Consider the following 24,266-nt stretch of genomic DNA (forward strand, 5'->3'; position numbering starts at 1 on the left):
TCAGATTCTGTGTCTCCCTCTCTCTCTCTGCCCCACCCACTCGCATTCTGTCTCCATCTCTCTGAAAAGTAAATAAACAATAATTTTTTTTAAATAGCCATGGAATGCAGGAATTGTGATGTCACCTTGCAGTCATCTGTCATTAAAGCAACTACAAAATGTAAAGTAGGAAGAGCAATAAGCTGGATCAGAGCACAGCTCTGCCCATAAGGAACGGCCTGACCCACTCCACTGATGGACCTTGAATCTGAAAAGGTGAAGGAAGGTCATTTCAAAAGTCCTCTTAGTTTGAAAACCTTAATTTGGGTAAAGACAATCTTGACTTACACTACGACTTGCAAAAGTAGCAACAGCCACCCCCTCCAAAAATAACAACTTTTATGATTACTTTGCCCTCTCCCAGTAACTCACCTTCAAACATAGAAAGGCCACCCTTACCTCTGAAAAAAATGAAAACTGTCCTTGTACAATGAACTTCTAGCATATGCATAAGGACAATTTTAAAATTATGTCAATCCTATTCAGTAATTTCACATGTGTATATAATTTATTATTTATGCGCATACACACTACATATAACCTTCCCATTCTATTGCCTGTATTCATTTCTCCTAGGTACAAGCCAAGAGTCAGATGTTGAATTGAATACATGTTGATATAGTAAATAATAGATGGCTGCCAGCCATATGTTTCATGTTACAGAATATAGTATCCCGCATGGTGATCCACTACTATTTCAAAAACATTTTCTGTTCAGACATGATACAAACACCTCCTCTTGTTTACAGGACCTACAATCTGATTATGAGTTATAAACTTGGAACATTTAATGTTTAAGCTGCCTGCATTTAAATGTATAGCACAATCTGAATAACTAAGTGCATCAACCATATTAATTTGCAGTCCTGGTAGGAACTATAAATTCAGAGGAAAGTAATCAATTCACCAAGAAAATAATGTTGATCTCTTAGCCTTATATCATATTCATCCTGGGATTATTCCACTGCCATTCATCAGAAAGAGATATATAGCAGGTGAAGCAGCAGAAACCATCAACCATTCTTAAATAGAAGCAATCTTCACACACGGTTTTCTAGAAAAAATGTACTGAACAGGTTGTAAACAGCAAGAAAACACTGAGTCACTATACTTCTCAGTTCAGGGAATGAAACAAAAGCTTTTTCTTGGTATTCACTCCCCTCCCAGTTTGTGACAAGAAAAAGGAAAGGTGGGGCAGCTGGGTGGCTCAGTCGGTGAAAGGTCCAACTCGGTATCAGCTCAGGTCATGATCTCATAGTTAGTGTGTTCGAGTCCCGCATTGGGCTCTGTGCTGACAACGTGGAGCCTGCTTGGGATTCTCTCTCTCTCTTTCTCTCTTTCCCTCGGCCCCTCACCTGCTCTCTCTCTCTCTTCCCCTGCATGCTCTCTCTCTCAAAAATAAATAAACATTAAAGGAAAAGAAAAAAAGGTTAGTGGGATACCCTGTAAGCTACTAAAAGAGATCATTTCCTTTGCTCAAGAAATGGTATTAGCGACTTATCTGGTGGCCACATGACCCTCTCCTCTATTACTAAGACCATCAATGGCCTGTGGTTTTAGTTTTATCATTTTCTAACTTAGATACTGTGCTTACTACATGTGGAGTAGGTGTGTTGACAGGAGAAAGTCACGAGCATATGACAGAATCCAGTATAACAATGTACCAGGAAGTTTTCCACAGCCTTGCCATGAGCAGTAGAAGAGGAATCAGCCTTATCCCAGCCCACTTTAGGAACATGCCTGTGAGGACTTCTCCGAATGACAGCTTTCAAGGTGCCCTTCTACATAGCTTTTAATCTGCATCACCTTTGTCAGAGATCTGGAAATGTCATTCCTCAAAAGTACTTAAAAAGTTTGAAGGAGCTGGGTTGCTCTTCTGGAAAACCAAGACAATATTCAAAAACAAATTTAATGGTCAGTAAACAGGCCTTGCAGGAAAGTCTAAGGTACAGACTATTGACCGACAGGGAGCAAAGACTCAGAAGTTATGAAGGCCCATTTCTGAATGCTTGACTTGTTTTAAGAAGATGAAGGTGGAAATCAGGTAACTTGATATTTATACTTAGCTTTGTTATTAAGAAGGCATCAAAGCTGTTGGACACTTCTGTAGCTGGTGTAAAATTATAGTTGCTTTACCTTGAATTTATCAGGCAAAGGCCAAATAACCTTACATAATGAAGACTCAGAATAGGATAAAAATGCACTTGATTGCATTTTTATTAACTCAACTACCCACCTCTTTTCAGTTTTCCTAATTCAGTTAATTTGTGAGGAGAGAGAGAATCTTGACATAGCATGGGTTTTGTTTTTTATCGTTGTTATTGTTGCTTTGTTTTTTGGTGTTTTTGCTTGTTTGTTTGTTTTGCCATTCAGTGCTCAGTGAACTAGAAACTGGAAAGATGTGCTCATTTTTAACTTAAGGTTTATGAAAGATAGGGGAAGGCTGGACCCTACAAAACTCATGGATACCTGAAGAAATGTCATTCCTCAGCACGTATCTGAGAGGGAGACCCCTAAGAGACGTTTCCTCCAGCATAACTATCAGTAATTATCAATCCATTAATGAAAGGGCTGCCCAGAAGCAATGAAGGAATGAAATCAATCTCCCTCAGCTTAAAATTCAGGCGCTCTCTTTTTTCTCTTTTCATTGTGCCAGTTGCTTCCTGTCACCATTTACGCATAAAACTGGTATAAGGAGGGGCGCCTGGGTGGCTCAGTTGGTTGAGTGTCTGACTTCGGCTCAGGTCGTGATCTCGGGATTCATGAGTTCGAGCCCCACATCAGGTTCTGTGCTGACAGCTCAGAGCCTGGAGCCTGCTTTGGATTCTGTGACTCCCTCTCTCTCTGCTCCTCCCCCACTCATACTCTGTCTCTCAAAGATAAATAAATGTTAAAAAAAAATTTTTTTAATTAAAAAAAAACTGGTACAAGGATTAGACTAGAGGTTAGAATTTAGTGTTTCAGTCCAGGTTCAGGATAGCATTCAGGAACTTGCTTTAGACCATGTTGATTCCAGTACCTACAAGAGTAGGTTCCTAGAGGACATTAGTCCAGCATTCTCAAAATTTAATTCATGATCTATCCAAAACACAGATCTTCTTTCCAACTTTTCATGAGAGTTTCACCATTACATTGTCTTCCAACCCAGAAACACTAGAATTTTCCTGTCTCCCTATAGAACTTATGTATCCTTAAGTCCTGTCGGTAATTTGCCTAAATGCCTCTTAGTCACATTTCCACCCCTAGTCTTCCTGACCTCATTCCCAGGGCAACCAACTATAGACTCTCACTATCACATCATGCATGGAATCCAAAACTGTTAAATAAGCTTTTCTTTTCTTACCCGATTTATTCCACACATGACCAATGGATAAAAGGCATTTATATCACTGTTTTGCTCTTGAATGTATACTACATCCTTGCTGTTTTTAAATCAAAGTTAAATCTCACCTGGTTTTGAAGGCCCTTTATTCTGTGCATCTCCCCTACCAAAGCTACAAGTGCTCTCACACGTCCTTATTGCTGCAAAGCCATCGTTGGCTCAGGGAGAGGACTCTCATCACAGCACAACCACATCCGTGTTGACATCTGTGTTCCACTCTTGCCACACTCCACCCTGGAAGGCTCAGTTTTCTCTACTCTGCCGCGCGACACCCAATTCCTCTTTCTAGACTCAACTTAAGTCACCTTGCATCCACCGTATCTCAGTAGACTATCTTAACCTCTTATAGCCTTTTTACTAGGATCTTACTGCAGCTTACAACTTATACCTCCCCACTGAACACTTTTTAAGCTGTGGCCTTACTCCATTGTTGCCTATATATTGACATCCCACAGCAGCTAGTTCAATACGTAAAAGCTGTTCAATACATGCTTAAATCATCAATCTATTAGTACCAGAAGTGCTCTAGTATACTCTAATACAGAGGCACGAGGTACAGAGAGCAATGGAGATTGAGTGTTGACAAAAATGAAGCTATTTGGGGCAACAAAGAACACTGCCATTTTTCCAATTATACTTTGAGTACCTAGAAGGTGCAGGAAAGCACTGTGTGAAAGGACATCTCTAAATAGTGTAGCTTATTTAAATCTATCCACCACCTTGCTAGTTAACTGACTGCATTCATTTGATAGCAAAGAAACTGGTTTTAGGAGAGGCTCTCTGACTTGCCCAAGACTCTCCACCTGGCAGAACCAAGATGTGTCTCCAGGTTTGTCTCACCCTAAATCTAGTGTTATTTTCCCTGCCTCGTAAAATAGACATAAAAAAAGAGTGGACTTTTAAAATGGAGAATATATATAAATTACGGCATGAAATACTAGCCTCTGCTATCCTTTTTCCTCTCTGAAAGGCAACTAGCCATGATCTTTCCCAGGCACAGACTTTCACCCTGTCACCTCCGACTCCATGATTTATGCCTGAACAAAAGAGAGCATGCTGCTGGCCCGTGAAGTGCCCTCCGGAAGAGCAGCAGCAGTGCTTGGAGAAGCACTGAAAATGCTTATCTATATATTAAGATGGTATCTCTGGTATTTCTGTTTTTTTTTTTAATTTTTTTAATGTTCGTGTTATTTTTGAGAGAGAGACAGACACAGCATGAGCAGGGGAGGGGCAGAGAGAAAGAGAGAGAGACAGAGAGACAGAGAGAGAGAGAGAGAAAGAATCCAAAGCAGGCTCCAGGTTCTGAGCTGTCGGCACAGAGCCCGATGTGGGGCTCGAACCCACGAACTGTAAGATTATGACCCGAACCGAAGTCAGATGCTTAACTGACTGAGCCACCCAGGCGTCCCTCTGGTATTTCTAATTCAATACCCCTTCCACAAAGATATACATGGGGAAGACAGTTTTCTCTTTGAGAATTCCTTATAATTTTTAACAGAAGTCCAAATGTGAATGAAGAAAAGCCCATTTCTAACATTCTATGCCATCTACCTTGTACTCAGAGGGGCAGGGGAGGGAGCACTTACAGAGATGTTAAATGGAAGACTGGGAGGATCAGGACAAGAGAGTATCTGTCGTCCTTTAAGCCCAGGCTGAGGCTTCTGGAAATTGTCTGATAGGCAACCAGGAGGCACTGAATTTATTGTACAGGAGGGTGAGACTACCTAAGGGGATGCCACAAAACCCTCCAAGTAGCCATAAATAAAAATAAGTAATATGTCCTTATTGCAAACTCATACTACAGTTGAATAGCAAATTGGATCAAAATGTTTAATTTAAAAAGCATCAGATTTAATACTACCTAGTTGACCCTGGGTAAGATACTTAAGATGCCAGTTTCTTTATCTTAAGCACACACAAGAAATGATAAAGCCTGTCTCCCATTCCCTAGGGGTGTTGTGGAAAAAGGAAAATAAGGTATGTGAAAATAAACATAAAACAAATTTATAAGCAGGGAGGCACTACAGAAAGGCAAGTATTTTGTACATTTTTATAATGAGTGAAATGGAAAGGCATAGAATCAAACAAGTAAAATAAAATCTCAAATGTTTAGGAGGATCTAGATTCACTCTCTTTGACATTCAAGGATATTCAGAGGTTTATTACTTGTCATGATTAGGAGCATCTTCTTTCCATCCAGCCAGATTCCTTAATTCCACAGTTTTCATCCACTTTCTACCGATCTCACTTCTATTAAGTCGCAAATGCTTATCATCTTCTATATAATCAGCTCTCCCATTCTTGAATAATTTTTTAGGACTTGGTGCCTTGTAGCCTAAGTCTCATTTCTTTAGCCTTTTCTCCTAATACATATTCTACTGCCTTTATAATTTGCCTGATCCAGAATCAGGAAGGAAAAATTTCTGGTTCCCTGACCCTTATTAAACTGTGGTGATCTCTCTAAAGTATGTGTATTTTGATTAAATGAAGACGAATCTTATGCTGCTTGTTCTGATTAACAATAATGAACAGAATCTATATATTCCACCGAGATTTTATATAACCGGCAAACATTTTAATATTCCATGTGGGCTCTTTAAGGGCTGCGGTGATGGAAGGAGGGAGGCCGGCACCCTGACAGGACACGGAGCCCCCAGTTGGAGACAGCAGTGTTTTCTGCTGAAGTTGCACACGCTGTCAGAGCAACAGCCTCCGTCACAGGATGCGGCACGGAATCTGTAACGAGCTTCATCTACTTTTCGACCGAATTTTTAATTTGCTTGTGCCTGAGGGATAATGTGGCTGCTCCTTTTTTAGGTTTGGCTCTCTGTTACTCTGCTCTTCTGACTCTGAATTCTGCCTTTGGCTTTAAAATTTAAATTATTTTCCCACAGATGTGTCCATGATTTTGTCCTAAATTTCTGTCTTCTGTGTGTGCCACATTGCTCTCCATTTTTAGTATCAGTAACTGCTCTGAAGTTTAAAATAGGAGTGTCATTAATCCCTGTCCAGAGTCAGGGAGTCTGAGCTCAATCAACTGATCTTTCCCCAAATACAGGATGGGACCACTCCCTATAAGAAGCCAGGACTCTACTTTATTTTTCTTAGATATATCGGTGTCCTGGGATCTGCTGAGTGATAAGCAGAGAAGGACTAGGCCTAATTTTTTTTAACCTTTATTCATTTTTGAGAGACAGAGAGAGAGAGAGAGACAGAGTGGGGGGGGGGGGGGGCGCGGCAGCAGAGACAGAGGGAGACACAGAATCTGAAGCAGGCTCCAGGCTCTGAGCTGTCAGCACAGAGCCCAACGCAGAGCTCAAACCAATGAACTGTGAGATCATAACCTGAGCTGAGGTCAGATGCTTAACTGACTGAGCCACCCAGGCGCCCTTGGGCTGAGCCTATTCTTAAAGGCATGTGTGGAGTATGTTTATTAAAGTAGCCCAGATTCTTCCCCTGGCCTAGTCTAGCACTTGACTTTGCAGCTCTTCCCACCAGGTGGCATCTATTTCCCCACCCACTGAATCTAGTTGGCCTTCTGAGTTACTTTGGACAACAGAATGGGGCAGAACTGACAATGGGACAATAGGAATTTGGGACTCAAGAGGCCTTGTACACTTCCACTGTCTTTGATGCCTTCCACCACCATGACAACAAACACCTGCTAGCCTGCTAGAAGGTGAGAAAACACAAAGATAGATTCATCCCGGCTGAGGGCATTCGAGACCAGCCATCCTTCAGCTAACCTACCAACACACTTCAAGTGCAGGAGGGAGCCCAGCAGAACATCCAAGCCCAGCCAACCCATATGCTTATGAGAAATCATAAATGGCAATTGTTTTTAAATCACCAAGTTTTGGAGTGATTTGTTACACAGCATTATTGCAGCAATAGCTAACTAATATAGCATGGATGGGCATCCTTCCTGCTGAGAAACAAGTGAGTTACTAGATGATGACAAAGTATTAGTCCTTAATGAACAATGAGAGGGAAAAGATTGGCATGGCTTTGGAGCTCAGACTATGGAAGGTGTTTATTTGTGAGGGCCAGGAAATCCAAGAGTTATGTCTCAGTCCCGTTAAGCTACAGGGGACTTGAAGAATGCCGCTCAGGACTTTACTTCCTAGAGCTAATCCAACTATCTTCTGGGCCCCTTCCATATCTTAGAATCTCTCTCAAAAACAGCTGCCAGGATCCCAAGGCTCTCATAGCTAATCCCTCCTTCCTGTGAGTTCTCTTTAGAAAATTATTTTTCTTTTCCTGAGAAAACAGTTCTTTCTTTTACCTTCTCAGGTCTTTTCTTTTCTAGGTCTTTCACAGTAGAAATCAATGGCCCAATAATCCCAGATCCCAAATCACTGAGAACTCAAAAGGGCAGGAATGTTTAATCTTCAGATGTCGGGGCTCTATCTAGTGCAACAAAAAAAGAATGGAAAAAGAAAAAAGACTTTATATTAATGATTTAATGTTCATATCCTGCCATTTGGTATTAAAAGTTGATTCCCAGAGAATACATTAGATAACCCTAAGATAATGTCACCAAAGCCAGCTTTCTTAATTTTGCTTAGTGCACACATGCAAAATTAGTATGGTTTATCCCATTCCTTCTGGGTAAAGCAAAACCACACTAAAAACACTGAATTTTCACTGTGACTCTATGATACCTAGATTATACTCCTATTGTACTCTTCCTATATCACAATTATAAACTTCAGCTTATTTATTCCTTTCAAGTCTGTAAACAGGTCATTTTTGATTCATTTTGGATCTCTTTGGTGTTCAGCCTAGTACCTAGAGTACATAGGTACTTTATATTTTCTAACTGTCCTCTTCCATTCTTGACTTGCATGACACTGTGCCTTATTTTCTTCATAACTTTTCATAACTTGATTTCTGTACTTTTCCTGAGTACTTTCTATTAGACTTAACTTCTCTATTTGATCATCCCTACTAATTCATTAACAGAGTTAGGCTGAAAGCATTTTGTATAACATCTTTTTAAAAAAAGTTTACTTATTTATTTTGAGAGAGAGAGAGAGAGAGAAAGGGAGGGCAAGAGCCCACAAGCAGGGGAAGGGCAGAGAGAGAGGGAGAGAGAAAATCCCAAGCAGGCTCCATGCTGACAATGCAGAGCCCAACGAGGGCTCGATCTCACAAACCATAAGATCAAGAGTCAGATAGATGCTTAACTGAATGAGCCACCTAGGTGCCTTGATTTGTATAACACCTTACATACCTACTGGGTCCAAGAAATACCAGTTTGGGGCTATATTAATATTGCTTTTCAAAAACACTGATCAAATGGTTTTGTTCTAAGACTTTATCGATCCTTTAGTTAGATTCACACTGTGAAGCTTCAAAAGGAGATCACAGTATGTACGATTTCCCAAATGTGTCAATAAGAGAACTTCTGTTATGGAATAACTCATAAACTTGTCTTCTTCAGAATGCATTGTGAGTTGCACTGCTCTGGACTCTTATTTTATCAGTTGTTCTAAAGTGAGATTCAAGACTGACACAACAATGACTTCTTTTCCACAAATGCAATACTGGACGATAAGGTCTCTAGTTTCAAACATTGGGGAATGAGTAGAACTAGAAAAGATAGCTCAGACAGCTGAAAAATTACAGTTTTTAAGCAATTCTTTATTCATATTGAAGGCTTTTCGTTAACTTTTTAACATCTCATTTAAAAATGGGCGCCTGGGTGGTTCAGTCGTTTAAGCATCTGATTCTTTGTTTCAGCTCAGATCATTATTTCATGGTTCATGACTTTGAGTTCCATATCGGGCTCTGCACTGGCAGTGTGGAGCCTGCTTGAGATTCTCTCTCCTCTCTCTTTGCCCCTCCCTCTCTCTCTCTCTCAAAAATAAATAAATAAATAAATAGATAGATAGATAAATAAATAAATAAATATCAGTGACTATAGAAGAAGGCTGATCATTGAATTACTAGAAAACTTTCAAAACCTTTTGCAGAAATGGAGGTACGCTGCATACTTCCCGTTTATAATGATTAGTTCTTGGTATTCTTTCTCCCTTTATTCTTCCTTCAATAACATGAGGCTTTGTATTTTAAACTGACTCAATTAATGAATGGCAGTAATTTTATACTAACATTACAAATAAAGCAAAGACCTATATTCACCTATACTTGCTGACTTGGCTATCTAAATATGAGAATTTGGTCTCTGAGATATTTCATATCTGTGATGGCAAGAGTTATGGGCTGAATTGTATACCCCAAACAAAATTCATATGTTGATGTCTTAACCTCAGCACACCCCAGAATGTGACCAGATTTGGAAATAAGACCTTTAAAAATATAATTAAGGTTAAATGATATCATAAGGTGAGCCCTAATCAAATATATATGCCAGAGATGGGCACACACAGAGAAAAGACCGTGTGAGGATACAGCGAGAGGGTGGCCAACTACAAGAAACACCTCAGACGAAACCAAACCTGCTGACACTTTGATCTTGGACTTCCAGCCTCCAGAGCTGTGAGAACATAAATGGCTGTTGTTTAAGCTACCCAGGCTGTGGTATTTTGTTACTGCAATCCTAGCAGCAAGTAACCGACCAATTGCCCAAACATCCAGGTAATCACTGGATTTTTTGCCTTTTACTCAGATACGGATAAGAATTTAGCACCTCAATGAGACTGCAGGTTTTAAACTAGACTATTACCAGCTGTATGATGCTGAACAAGCTATTTAAAATCTCCAAGTCTCAGGGTGCCTGGGTGGCTCGGTCAGTTAAGCATCCGAAGTCTCACAGTTCATGAGTTCGAGCCTTGTGTCGGGCTCTGTGCTGACAGCTCAGAGCCTGGAGCCTGCTTCGGATTCTGTCTCCCTCTCTCTCTGCCCCTCCTCTGCTCATGCTCTGTCTCTGTCTCTCTCTCTCTCAAAAATGAATAAACATTAAAAAAATTTCCAAGTCTCATCAGTAAGAGGGCACTGATAAGAATACTACTTCTTAGTGTTGTTGTAAAGATTAAATGAGCTAATAAATGCTTCAAAGTGTTAATTAAGCACTGTTCCCAGAAGCAGAGAACAAGACTCAATACATGTTACCTATCATCATTATTGTTGTTCTTGTGTTAGTATGACTTAATAAAACCAGAAAATTCAATTCCTCTATGCAGATTCCTATCTTTGTAGGACTTTAAAAACACAAAGGGACAGAAAGTCCCAGCCTTAGACTGTACCTTCTGTTATGAAACTAGAAGGGCATTTATTCGAATCAATTTATAGGATTTTGGAACTCCTCTGAGCAGCGGTGGGCGTTGAGGGGCTGGTAACATTTTCCAAGCCTTTTATTAAAGTTGGTGTATGAATTTTGCAGTCATACACCAATAAACAGAGTTAACAACTGCTTGTACACTTCTATGATCAAATAGCCCGGTAACATCTTAAATATAGGCTCAGAGTGCTCTACTAAAAATCTGTGACACCTTCCTTCAGAAGAGAGCTTTGCAATAGCTCACCTACACATTTCCTGTTTTGTCATCTGCTTGTCACTCTCACAGTGAAAGCAGAAGGGGCAATATAGCTAAACAATGGTCAGAACCTGAAATGTTAGAATTCTGAGAGCAAACAGGAGGCCACAGGAATACGAAATGAGAAACGGAGAAAGGAAGAATCTACTCTTAACCAAAGCTTTTCCCAGGCATCCTGAAATTCAGAGCAGGACCTGTTCAGTGCTAGGGGAATTGGGTTTCAAATCAATGCCCTAATTTTCTTTCTTTTTTTTAAATTTTTTTTAACGTTTATTTATTTTTGAGACAGAGAGAGACAGAGCATGAACAGGGGAGGGGCAGAGAGAGAGGGAGACACAGAATCCGAAACAGGCTCCAGGCTCCGAGCTGTCAGCACAGAGCCCGACACGGGGCTCGAACTCACGGACCGTGAGATCATGACCTGAGCCGAAGTCGGACACTTAACCGACCAAGCCACCCAGGCGCCCCACAATGCCCTAATTTTCCTAAATGAAAGACAGCAGAAAAACTAGAGCACATATATATAGAGGTAAACCTACCCAGCATCTCACGGACTTGAATAAGAGCACTTTCTGAATTTATTTTGGAGACAATGATTTGCTCAGCTTTCTCCAATGGCTTAAGATCCTCTGCCTGCAATTCTGTGTACCACCATACACGCCCTGCTCTGCTGTATTGTGAATCCCTAATTCGGGATCTGGATTCAATCTGGGTTGAAATAAGCAACCATCACTTACTAGCTGTATGGCATTGGGCAAGGCTTTTAATCTCTCAGCATTCAGTGTACTCACCCATCTTGAAATGGGCCTACGTCTTGTACTGTTACAACAGTTATCTCATATTGCCTCATTTGTGCTAAGTATTGAGCACAGTGACTAAATGAAAAGTGCTTGATAAACATTAGGGATTATTATTATTGTCCAGAAATCTTCACACTCAAATCCCTATCTTCGATCCTATGACTTCATTTGTATACATCTTCTATGCACAGACTCCTTTTCCTGAACATGTCTTTGACTCTCTCTACCCCTTGGATTTCAGTATATGGTCTGATATTAGGAGGAAAATTCATATTGACATGTGATCATTGTGACTATTAGCACTAATTATCTGACGTGCTTAAAGAATAAAGTATTTTAGTTAATTAGGTAGTTAACCTAGAGGAAACACATGTGCTAACTATATCTGAATGATTAGAATTTAAGAAAACCAGGGGTGCCTGGGTGGCTCAGTTGGTGAAGCATCTGACTTCAGCTCAGGTCATGATCTCCCTGTTTGTGAGTTCAAGCCCCATGTTGGGCTCTGTGCTGACAGCTCGGAGCCTGGAGCCTGCTTGGGATTCTGTGTCTCCCTTTCTGTCTGCCTCTCCCCTGCTCGCACTCTGTCTCTCTCTCATAAAAACAGAACATTTAAAAATTACAAAAAAGAGTTTAGTAAAACAATGAACCCACTAATTCCTGAATCCTGATTTGAGGATTTAGAAGATACTTCAGTATTTTAAAGTATTTGGGAGAGCATAATAGAAAAGAAAATCAATGAATAATATGAAAATGAAATGGAGAGTTCTGGGATTTAGGATCACTTGCAACTAAGGTCATTTGGATTTTAAAAAATTATTCTCATATCATCCTTCATTGTATCTGTTTTCCTGAATAAAATACTTCTTTCCCTCCATTGGTACACCTAATATAGAGGTAAAACATCTGCAATCAGCTTTTGTGTCCTGCTGACATATTTTTAATTCTCCTACTAATGAATGTAGTATGGTACAAGCTACCTTGTCGGAAACCACAGGGACTGACAGCAGTTAGTTATTTCTGAAGATTACCATTAATTTTCAAGAAACTCGTGACAAACATGTAGAAAGAGTAGCATTTTGCAAATAATGTATTGTCCTCTTTAATATAGAAATGACCTCTATATTCTCACGGGTCCCAGTTCTTCAAATAGGCTTCTCTCTATTCTTGAGAGCTGAGCATTTTATCAAATTCATCAAGAAGTCAGTTTAATCTATGTTTGAACTGACCCCACATTTTTATCAGCCAGCTTGTTTTTACTTTTATATATCTGGATGATCAAATTTTTCCCTTTTTCCTTAGAGAAGGACTGATGATGCTTCACAGTTCTGTGCATTTGCAAGGAATTACTTTTACATAACACCTATAGTTCTGAACACTCCATAAAAAGATTCACTGTGGTCTAAGAATTTAAAAAGTCATAACTGGTTACCTCAGATTATAAAATTTCATAATATGCTTCAGTTTTTCAAATAGCTTGAAGGGTGCCATTAGATTCAATATATAAAACCTTTCATACAATTAAAATGGATTCTGGTGTTATTGTGTTGGCCTCAGTGCCTGCCATTAACTGTCTGAATTTTTGCCTCATACCAATAATGCACAAACTACTTTAAGATGACTTAATGGATTTCAATGATTTCTGAATCCTGACTTCATTTGGTTTTATTACACAAAAATACTTCCCTCTTGCCATACTACCTTTATTTATTTTTTTTTCTGAAGTCACACTTTTGTGAATATTCTAATCAACCTTAAAATTCTTGGAAGTTACTCTCTCAGGTTAACAGCTTCAGAGGCAAGGGTACTTCACCAAACCATTAAAGTGTAAAATAGCCAGTAGGAGCAGTTAACAAAAGAACAAAAGTAGCAACCTCAGAGACCCGTGGGAAGCCAGGAGACAATATTCGGGAATACAGATACCAGGCAGTCACTTTTGCTCCCAAAGTCAGGTGAGTAGAGGTTTTACCCTGACCTGGAGAGAATACCCGCATACCAGTCTAATGCCCCTGAAAATTCTCCTGCAGATCCTTCAGAATATTGAGAATTTGTGGTAACATTTTAATAAAGGAAAAATTCCATCAATCCAGCAATGTCTCTAGCCAGTAAGATGAGTCACTCTGAATTGCATGAAAGTAATTTAGGAAAGCCTTGCTGGTATCTCAGTAACAAAAATAAAATCATTTTTCGTTTTGGGGCTGGTGGGGAAGGGGTTCCAATCTCTACAAGCAGACTAATTTCATCAGTAAAGTGGAGGGACTGAAAATATTCTGGAAAAAAAAAATCAACAAAAAGACCCTCTGATTCAGAATCTGAGGCTGTCTTTTTGTGACAGGTTGTGAGGTGTGGGGGAGGGGAGTAGTGGCAAAGAGGGGTTGCCTAGGATACAGAATACACAATGCAAAGAAAAGTAAGACTGCCTTCTGTAAAGCAATTGAGAAAGAAAAAAGAGACTCAATATTTTCGCATAACAACCCTTAAAATGCTAAGCAATACTGGCATTAATACTGGCAGTACAATTCAAGATTGTCCTGGAGACAGAGGACATTAAGGTACTCAAACTTTCTTCTCCCAATAAGAGCATCAGGAACACTGTCTGGAACCAGGCGGGTGAGGGACACAAGACAGAACAGAATTAATGCTAAAGGAGGAAAGGAGAGGAGATCAATGCCCTGATAAGGCAGGAGAGTGGTATGAATAGCATGAAAGTGACCTGACCCCCGATCCATCCCTGGTATACTTTGCATGCACAAAAATTACTGAGATTAGCCACTCCTTTCTGACTTTTCAGTGTATTTGTTGGCTAAAAATAATACAGCCTTTTTAGATTATAAACATACCCTGAGTCCTGAGGGTATGGTAAGGACATTACTTTTAGAAACATGGTAAAACGGCCCCCCAATTCACCATGAGAATCTCAACACTTCAGAGTTTAGAATGCTGAACTTGCCTTGCTCTCCCTGGTACCATTTCCCTGATCCTTCAGATCTCATCTCCATTATCTGACCTATTCTTAACCTTTCCTCTTATTCAGAGTTACATACTAACACCAGTTATATAACCCTACACACACATGTTGACTGGGTGTGTTTTGTGCTTCATATGAGATGGGTGCGAGGTCCAAAAGGGCTCATTCATACATTATTCATGCAACAGGAAATTGGTGCTGACCACCATCTGGGAGCTCAGGTGGAGCTGAAAGGCACAGCCCCTGGTACTCCTCCATGTGGACCTATCTACATGGCTACTCGGGCTTCGTCAGAGCATGGCCACTGGATTCCAAACAGGAGGAAATAGGAAGCCCCCAGTCCACTTATGGCTTGGACCCAGAAGACCTAGAATGCCACGTATGCCACATTTTATTTATCAGAGCAGTCAGATGACCAGTGCAGAATTACAGGAAGAAGAATTACACTCTACTTTTGGATGGAGGGTGGCATGTATGTATGGAGACCGAAGGAACTGATGTCAGCCATCACTGGAGACCATCACACAGACTTAATTTCATTCCATTTCTGACCAGGTTAAGCAAAACACGCTTTCAGAGTCTCTCTACACTGTAATAGTTCTGTAAATTCCAAATCAACACAACAAACCTACTCTTAGTGTAATGTGTTTTATCTAAGATTTTTCTTCATTTAGTCATTAAAACTAAAAAGCATTGTACATTTTCATTGGCTTAACTGTATTATTTTGAAGCAAATAAAGCATTTAAAACACTACTAAGTAAAAAGTTAGTTACTATCCTTTTTCTAGTGTTATGATATCCACCAATAATTTGCTGAGCAGAAATAATTTTGAAGGAATTATGCTGAAAGTAAATGAAACTTTAAAGGCAACAGATGCCTGAAAAGCTGACTTGAAAAGAGAAACGCATAGTATGATAGCAACCAAATAATTATGAAGAATAACAGCTAAATATTTAACATTTTAGTCACGCTTTGAGAAAGACAAAATCTCTTTGAACATAATGCAGTGTAAAAAGAAAAAAAAAAGATGAGAAAGAAGAAAAATACCAAGTAAAGGGCTAGCAGGAAAAAAGTGAGACCAAAATTGGTAAAATATAGCATTTCAGAGAGAATCTTAGTCAAAAAATAATTGAAAAATGTTTATTTATTAGAAGATCACTGCTTTATTTACCCAAAATGAAATATGGATATGTCAACCCCCAGTTCTGTTAAATTAAATATGCCCAGAAAACCTCTTAAGAAATTAAAAAGATTCTGAACTATTTGTCTTATTTATTAGTATTACAGTCTGACACCACACATCTCCAACTGGAAGAAAACTAAAAACCCACATACCAAGGTGCCAGACTGAGAAACACACGGCACTTTCCAATAACCAAAGTCTGGCTATTTGTAGGTGGTGAAAATCTATTTAGGGACCTCCTTATAGCTTGATGAGAAAAACATCATATGTTTACTTTTAGGAGTTTCAGTAAGAAGAAATTTTAGATTTATTTACAGCAAAGAGGGAAAGGTATTACCTGTATTCATGAAATGTAGGTATCTTATGGAGACTGGAGGGAATTCTTTTAACACATTTCTTTAGAAAAGGTTGGCAGCTCAGAGAGAAAACTTTGTAGAGTTTTTAAATATTTAATGTCCCATTGCTGCTTTGCAGCCTGAGAAAAACTTGGGGTTCTTTATTGGCAAATATTTCAGAGCTTATCTCAACTTGTATGAAATTTTAAAAAAGTGTTTAATATTTCTAAACTGTAAAGCTAGATGAAAAAAAAAAAAAACAACAGCTTTGGGCAACAAGGTAATTCTTTGCAAAATTAAAAAACTGAATATTAAATTTCAAAATCATAGCTTTTTCACAGATAAAAATGTTCTTGTTATTGGGGATTTAATTCATTATGTTTTCATTAATATTTGTTAGTTGTCTATTGTACATGAATTATTTGAATTAAAGAATTTGAATGACTCAAATAATTATGTGGCCTCTATTCTTAACAGTGAATAATTTAGTAGGTGGACACATTTATCAGACAAAAGGTAATGATGAGCCTTATAGTCTTGGGGAGATTCAGTAATATATGAGGATGGAGATAAAGCTAATTATAATAGTATGACTGCGGAAATATTTTTTTAGAAGCTGCTGGAAAGTCTCTCTTAATAGACTTACTTCAGATCTTGAACTACATATATTATTAACTTCATAAAGTTAGGTCACTAATAAAATAATGTGTATTGCCTGAAAGACAAAGCATATCATTTATATTTGATCTTTTATATACATACATATATATTAAATTATGTAACCCCTGTCTACTGTCAGAATCGTCAAGACAATTGGTGATAAAAGGCACAATATATGGAAATTTCTAAGCTATAATGCATTTTTAAAGCTAAATATTCAGTTGATATATTGAATAGTGGCAGTGGTTAGTAGGAGGGGTCCTATACCACAGTATTTGGCTTTAATTTTTCTACTATTTAACAGCTAGGCCTTTGGCAACTTAATTAAACTCATCGTGGTTCAAATTTCTCATCTTTATAGTAGGGATATGGCATATTTTATCTAAGATGTCTTTCATTGTGAAACACACCAGTATTTGATACACTACTACAAAAGAAAAACACCCAAAGCAGAGAGCTGAAAGGAAGATCCAGTGTAAAGTGAACCTGTCAAAGGGTCAGGACTTCAATGTAAGGAAAATGAGAAAAAGACATGACACACAGAGAAAAGTGCCAGAAAACTTGCATGCCTCCACTATGACATAGAGTACAAAGGGAAGAAATATGTTCCCTGCTATATAAACAGGAAGTTCGTGTCCATGCAGGCTGAATTCATCCTAGCTGTATGGTCTGAAAAACCTCAAAAAAGAATTTAATTGAAAGTGGCCTTAGGTTGGTCATGATCCAGGTGACGGGCAGAAGCAAACACAAATTGTATCTGCAAGAATTTGATGGAAACCCAGGCTGAAGCCAGCAATGATAATAAGACCAATTTCAGAGATGTTACAATGCAGAAAAAAAAAGGCACATGGCAGCTCATTGTAAATAAGGCACCAAGTCTTTCTTTCCCTCAGACCACATCTTTTGCAGCATGTCTTTGCAGCCCTTCCCCCCAAGAAGTCTATTTCTCCAACACCTGAAACTCTGCTTGCCCTATGACCTGTTTGGGCCAATACAATACGACAGACAAATGATGTGCCTATTTGCAAACTGATGCTCAAGAGGCCTTGCACGCTTCCACTTGGTCCTGGAACTCCACTATTACTAGGAAAATTACCGTCCACCCCCCCCCCCAAAACTTGCTAGGAAGTGGAGAGATCATGTGGAATAAAGCCAATGCAATCTACCCAAGGTCTTGCTAGATTACTCAGCATCCAACCTACCCACCAGTGAACCACAGATGCATGAACAAGCTTTTATAAAACTATCTGAGCCCACCTAGATCCGCAAAAACATTCTATATGTTCATGAGCAAGAGTACTTATTATTTTAGATCATTACATTTGGGGGAGTTTTATTATGCAGCAACAGCTAACTGAACAAGATAGATCTTAAAAATCAATGAAATAGAGTATTGGTAGCAACCTTATGGGGCTATGGTAAGGAATTAAATGATTCACTACCTGCAAAACACTTAGGATAATGCTTCCTACATGTTAAGTCTAAGGAAATACCATCTAAATTATTGAGGTGTTACCATATTCAGAGACTCCTTTGCCTCCAACTTTATTTATATATAAAATAGGAATTCTGATTTACATACTATGAAGACCAAATAGAAGTAGAAACATTTTTAACTATAAGATACTAAATAAAATGTGATTAACAACTATAATTACACATAAACGAATAGCTAAAATGCAATGCGTTATATACCCAAAGAGGTATAAACATGCATTAAGTCAATACAAAAAAAACAAATGATGAATTTTGTCTGGAAGACTCAGGGATGGCTTTATAGAGGAGGGAGGTATGTGAATCAAATACAAAATATTAGGAAGGATTTGGTAAGGTAAAAGGTTATTACAAAGCAGAGAGTAGAAGGCATTCTAGGTTACAAAACACTGCATGTGCAAAGATCCAAAGACACAAAAGCATCTGTCCCGCCTACCTGTCTGACTAGGAGCACACAATATAAGGGGAAAAATGGCCACATAATGAGGCCAGGAAGATAGCTTAAAAAGCTAGTCATGTATCTGCTTAAGCAAAAATGACTTTCTTCTTTTTAAGCATAGATACCACCAGAGATTTCTAAGAAGGCCAGTAATATGATAAAATCTACTTAGGAATTTTAATTCTTGTAGCAATATAGAGGAAAGATTGGAAGGAGGGAAATACACACAATCATCGAGGTAAAAAATGATCAGGGCCTGATCTAAGGTCTGTTAAAGAATAGGAGCCACATTTGATGACAAACTGCACTGACACAGGCCTTGAACTCCCGACCCTGAGATCAAGAGTAACAGGTTTAACTCACTGAGCCACCCACACACCCCAACACCATTAAAATTCTTAAGTGGCCTACTTTGTAGCAAGTCCTGAGCTAACTGCTTGCACAGGCATTACTGCATGTAATTCTTCTGAGCGCTCTATGTATACATATGAAGCTCAAACAGCATACTGTCCATGAACACAGCCAGACATGAACCTATAGAATAATTACTGAGGAATGCTTCACTCTAAGAAGAGAAAGAGCATGCACATGATCTTCAAAATATGTTAAGAGATGCCACCAATTCAACGGGCAGGAGGCACAGTGAGTTGCTGCAGAATTTGGAACCAGGAATAATCCGTAGAAATTAGAGGTGACACAGCTTTTGACTTAGTAAAGGAAAATATTTTCTATTATCTAGAGCTATCCAACTAGGAAATGAGTTTATTTGTGGGGTTCCGATCCCTAACTCTGGAAATATTCAACCATTATTCATTTAAAAATATGAATTGAGTAATTAAAATTTGCCAACCTCCACGCTAGACATTCAGGAACAACTGTGAACAAGATAAACTCTCAGGAGTGAGAGAATGACTGTAGAAAGGGATTCTGCATTGTTTTATTTACGTAATGTTTACGATATTCTAGGCACTGTTTGAAATTCTTGACAAATGTTAATTTACTTAGTACTCAAAGCAACCTTACACATGGGGAAACCGAGGCAAAAAGAGGCAACATTTCAAATAGAGTCAGTGCTGCGATCCAAATCCAGGTGGTCTGGCCCTGGGGTCCGCACTCTTGGCCACCATTACTGCTGTTTTCACCCTACCCCACTGGGTGGGGCTGGGCAACCAGTATGATAAGGTGCTTCCACTGCCCCCCACTCCCAGAAGGCTGTGAAAGCACCTATAAACTTGTGGGAGACACTGAAGCCATTTTTGTGTGTGACAAATTCAACATGTCCCCAGTGACTAGACCTGATCAGGTTTTGATGCTTTTTTTCTTTTATATATGGTCACTCATGTCTACAAAATCCACGTACGTACCACTATTCAGAATGTTTTTATGTTTTACTCACACCTCAGATACAAGGAAATCTGGCTATCTATGAGAGAGAAAGTTTGGAAATTGATTTTGTTATGCAGAATTTTAAAGAATCTATAAACTTAAAAGTAACTTCTTCTGGGTAGGAGATGGGGAGCATGACCGAAATAGAGAGGGGATGTCTACATTCCAGAATTCGGTACTATTTATTTTTTCATGAGCATGCTTTATTTTCTTAATTAAAAGCTTACAGGAGACTTGTTGGAGTACAAGTTTATCATAAAATAATAAGAATGTCTCTCATCCCCTGCTCATCTAGAGGAAAAGATTTGAAAGGAGGAAAGGAGCAAGAAAGAATTTGGAATTGTGGACAAAATTCATAAGACAGCCTCGACGTCACATTATTAGAGAATAGTGGAGCTGGTAGCATGAAAACCACCTGTCATCCAACCACTTTATTTTACAGGTGAGGAACTTGAGCCCAAGGGGGTTTATGAAACTTGGATGATGTCAAAAAGCAAACTGATCACACTGAAATGCACATAAGGGTCATTAAGCCTAGAAAGCACTGTAGGGACAGTAGTAGCGCCTGTATCACACTGTTGTTCTAAAGATTAAATGAGACAAGTCACATAGAGCACATAACCTGGAATACAGCTACTGTAAATGTTATAAATATGTATTATATGTATTGTTATTCTCACCATTACTATTGTTACCAGATCACTTTACACGAGCTGTCACTAGCTTCCCACAGCAAAATTATTTTCCCTTCTCAAAGTAATTTTCTTTTTTAAAGTATCCTGCTGACTGCACGAGATGGACTCGAGGAGTTGAGGGCATGAGATCTGAGTACAAATACCAGCACTGTCAATTACTCAATTGAGGGATTTTGAGCAAACTATTTAAATTTCTAACATTCACTTTCCTCCTTGGAGAATACAGTGAGACCTGCATGGCATGCCATCAGGTATAAGAGTGAAGGCACAGAAGTGTTAGTCTACTCCTGGCATTTATTAAAACCTTCTAGGGGCGTCTGGGTGGCTCAGTCGGTTAAGCATCCGACTTCAGCTCAGGTCACAATCTCGCGGTCCATGAGTTCGAGCCCCGCGTGGGGCTCTGGGCTGATGGCTCAGAGCCTGGAGCCTGCTTCCGATTCTGTGTCTCCCTCTCTCTGCCCCTCCCCGTTCATGCTCTGTCTCTCTCTGTCTCAAAAATAAATAAACGTTAAAAAAATTAAAATAAAACCTTCTATAAATTACAGCAATCATAATTATTTATTATATGTCATGAAGGCTTTGTAGTGCACACAAACTATAGTGTGAACCAAAAGCCTGAGGTCAGCAAGACTATTGTACCTGGGTAACAGGTTTGCTTACTTTTCTTTCCCTACATTTGCTTTTCTAGTTCCCTATTGACTACAGCCACCTGTGTTTAAGTATAAATGCAGGAAAAAAAGAAACTAAAGAGATAAATAAAAAATTCAATACTCTTCCCTTAAGAAAGATGGACGGGTAGACCCATCCAGGCTTCCAGCCTATTCATTAGTCAATTCTATTCCATGTGCTGTATTTCAGAGGAGGAAATGGAAAATGACCAGGTGTCTCATATCCACTATTTTGTGTAAGATAAAAGGGTAAAAATATTGGATTTTGATTTTAAGGAGAGTTTCTGGGTCAACCCAAGATAATTCTTCAGCAAGGAATCATCAAGAAGACAAGGGACACAGTGGAAGCCCAACTCTGGAGCCAAACGGGGGATGTGAGTGCATGTTGAGGGGCTAGACAAAGAACCTGTGAAGGCCTACCTGTGAATGGCTAAGGATGGGTAGGCTTTGCTGTTTTCCTGATATGCATGATCATGGAGGCCACTATCCATTTAAAGAGACTGCATTAAGTGTATAGAAAAAGACAAAATACATGGCATAGAAAAGCAAGGGATTAAGAGAAAAATGTCAATTCAACACTAAAAGAGCAGTGGTTTCCAAACTATGGCACAGTATCAGCTTACCTAGGAACCTGATAGAAATACAAATTCTCCACCCCATTCCACATTACTGGATCAGAAACTCCAGAAGTAAAAGGGCTGGGGGCGGTGCAACAATTTGTATTTGAACAAGCCCTCCTGGTTGTTCTGCTGTATGTACATTTTAGAGGAACCTTATCTTCCTTTATACTTTTTATTCCAATTTACAATGTCTTCTTCTTAAATCCCTATCTGAACCAAAAGCTAAGGAAAGGGAGAGGGGTATAAAAGTTAGGAGACTAGAGCAGGCCTATTTAAGTCATTTGCAAATACCAGATTTGCAAATTATTATTTATAGTAAAAGTGAAGGTTAACAATTTTTAATCACAGTCAAACATTTTCATGCCATGCATGACTTTCACAAAAGAATAGACATATTAGTTCAATGGAATAAAGAAGATTAGAACAATACAGAACAGTATTTGTTAAGTGGAGAGGAAATGGCACTTGATGGGTCGCACAATGAACTGGGAATGAGATGTCCTAGATAGAACCTTCGCTATCACCATAGCTCCTGCCAGATCATTTCCGCCCACATCACTGAAGGACAGTATTTGCTAAAGCCCAGTTGATCCTATGCAAACAGGACAATGCTGCATAAGGACTGTTGAAGTTTTGTCACAGGCCTGATTACAGCAAAAGACTAGCATTATCTGAAAAATTCTGCAGTGGAAATAAATCAAAAATAAGCAAATAAAAGCCTGGGGATTTATCTTGGAAAAAAAGACGTACATTACTGGAAAGGCACTGGAATGAATTTCCTCCACCTCTTGCCTCATCCATTTCCTACCTGACAAATTTTGCACTGTACCTTTTAGTAGTGTGAGGCTTGTCTTCATTCGCCTTAACCAGTACCATGTTCTCACAGATATTCCAGTGCTAAGAGAATCTATCCTAAACTTATCCATTGAAAATGGGCGCTTTTGACTTATTTTATATGCATTAATGAGCCTCCCATTTCATATAGTTACTAAAACCCTGGGTAAGGTACTAACGAGAAATGCCAGCATGGGCACCAAAAATTTCAAGCCAGGCTACATTTACTATGTATTCCATAAAGCCCCATGGGATCAATCAGATTCAAGGAGATCTGAAAATACAGAGTAATACTGTTGTATTCTGATATTGTAAGATATACTGCCTCTAATTCACTTTTGTGGTACTTTTAAAAATTAGTCTATAAAATTTTCATGGCAGTTGCAAAGCATTAAAGTGTAGGTAATGGAATAAAATGGCTTCAAATGAAAAAAAGTTACTGAGACTATGCTGGTGGCACAACTAAAATTTAGAGCCAAGAACTAAGAATCAAAGAAAAACATTTGGGAAAATTCGTTTTAAAAGTTGCTTTAACCATCTCATAAAGAGGATGTATAATGGCAGTGAGCAGATGTTATATCATGTGTCGGGCTGTCCTGGTATGCAAGTCCTGGTGTGCACGGGCTAGGGCCTGGGGAAAATATAGGATTGTTCTCAGGGTGAGAATAGGAATCTCTGGAGGACCATCTCTGTTTACAAGTGGCTTGTTAGCTTACTAAGTCAAGATGGGGCTTAGGTGGTACATGGGTTCCCACTACCTCTAGGGTAAGCCGGAACCAAGAGCAGACAGGTAGAAAGCTAGTAACTAAGAGAGTTAAGAGATCAGTGGTGGGGCTGGAGCAGATCTGGTGTTGAGTGGAAGAGGAATAAAAAGGCTGTGAGGGAGGAGTGTGGGGAAGAAAAAGAGAACAGAATGAAGGCATCTGGCTTCCAACAGTGCTAGAAGAGAAACAGTTCACTGCTTTGCTTGTAAACTCTCTCAACCCCCTACCTGAATGGCAACCACAGGAACCACAGCATCAAATGAAATGGTTTATTTGATAGGAAGTAGAATCAGCAAACCCCAGAGCCACTGAGGTCTGTGTGGCTCCCAGATCCTGTCCGAAGCCCATGTTTGTTGCATGTGTGTTGACTCTAGGGCAGTTAGTACCCATTTTGAAAGAGAAAGTTGGGGAGGCAGGGGAAAGGTCAGGATATATTAGAATCAACACTTCTTCCAGACTTTCATTTTTCTCAAACACCGTTTCCTTTGATGACAGGAAG

General features: G+C 39.2%; 1 long non-coding RNA gene across 1 annotated transcript; it reads left to right on the top strand.

The window, feature by feature from the left end:
• Nucleotides 1-14,131: 14,131 nt before the first annotated feature.
• Nucleotides 14,132-15,386, top strand: LOC132683188 (uncharacterized). The gene is made up of 2 exons (XR_009612090.3): nt 14,132-14,272; nt 14,877-15,386. It is a non-coding gene; the product is annotated as an uncharacterized LOC132683188 (long non-coding RNA).
• Nucleotides 15,387-24,266: the final 8,880 nt, after the last annotated feature.

The sequence above is a fragment of the Panthera onca genome, chromosome C2 (genome assembly GCF_046562875.1).
Source record: "Panthera onca isolate mPanOnc1 chromosome C2, mPanOnc1 haplotype 2, whole genome shotgun sequence".
Classification (NCBI taxonomy): domain Eukaryota; kingdom Metazoa; phylum Chordata; class Mammalia; order Carnivora; family Felidae; genus Panthera; species Panthera onca.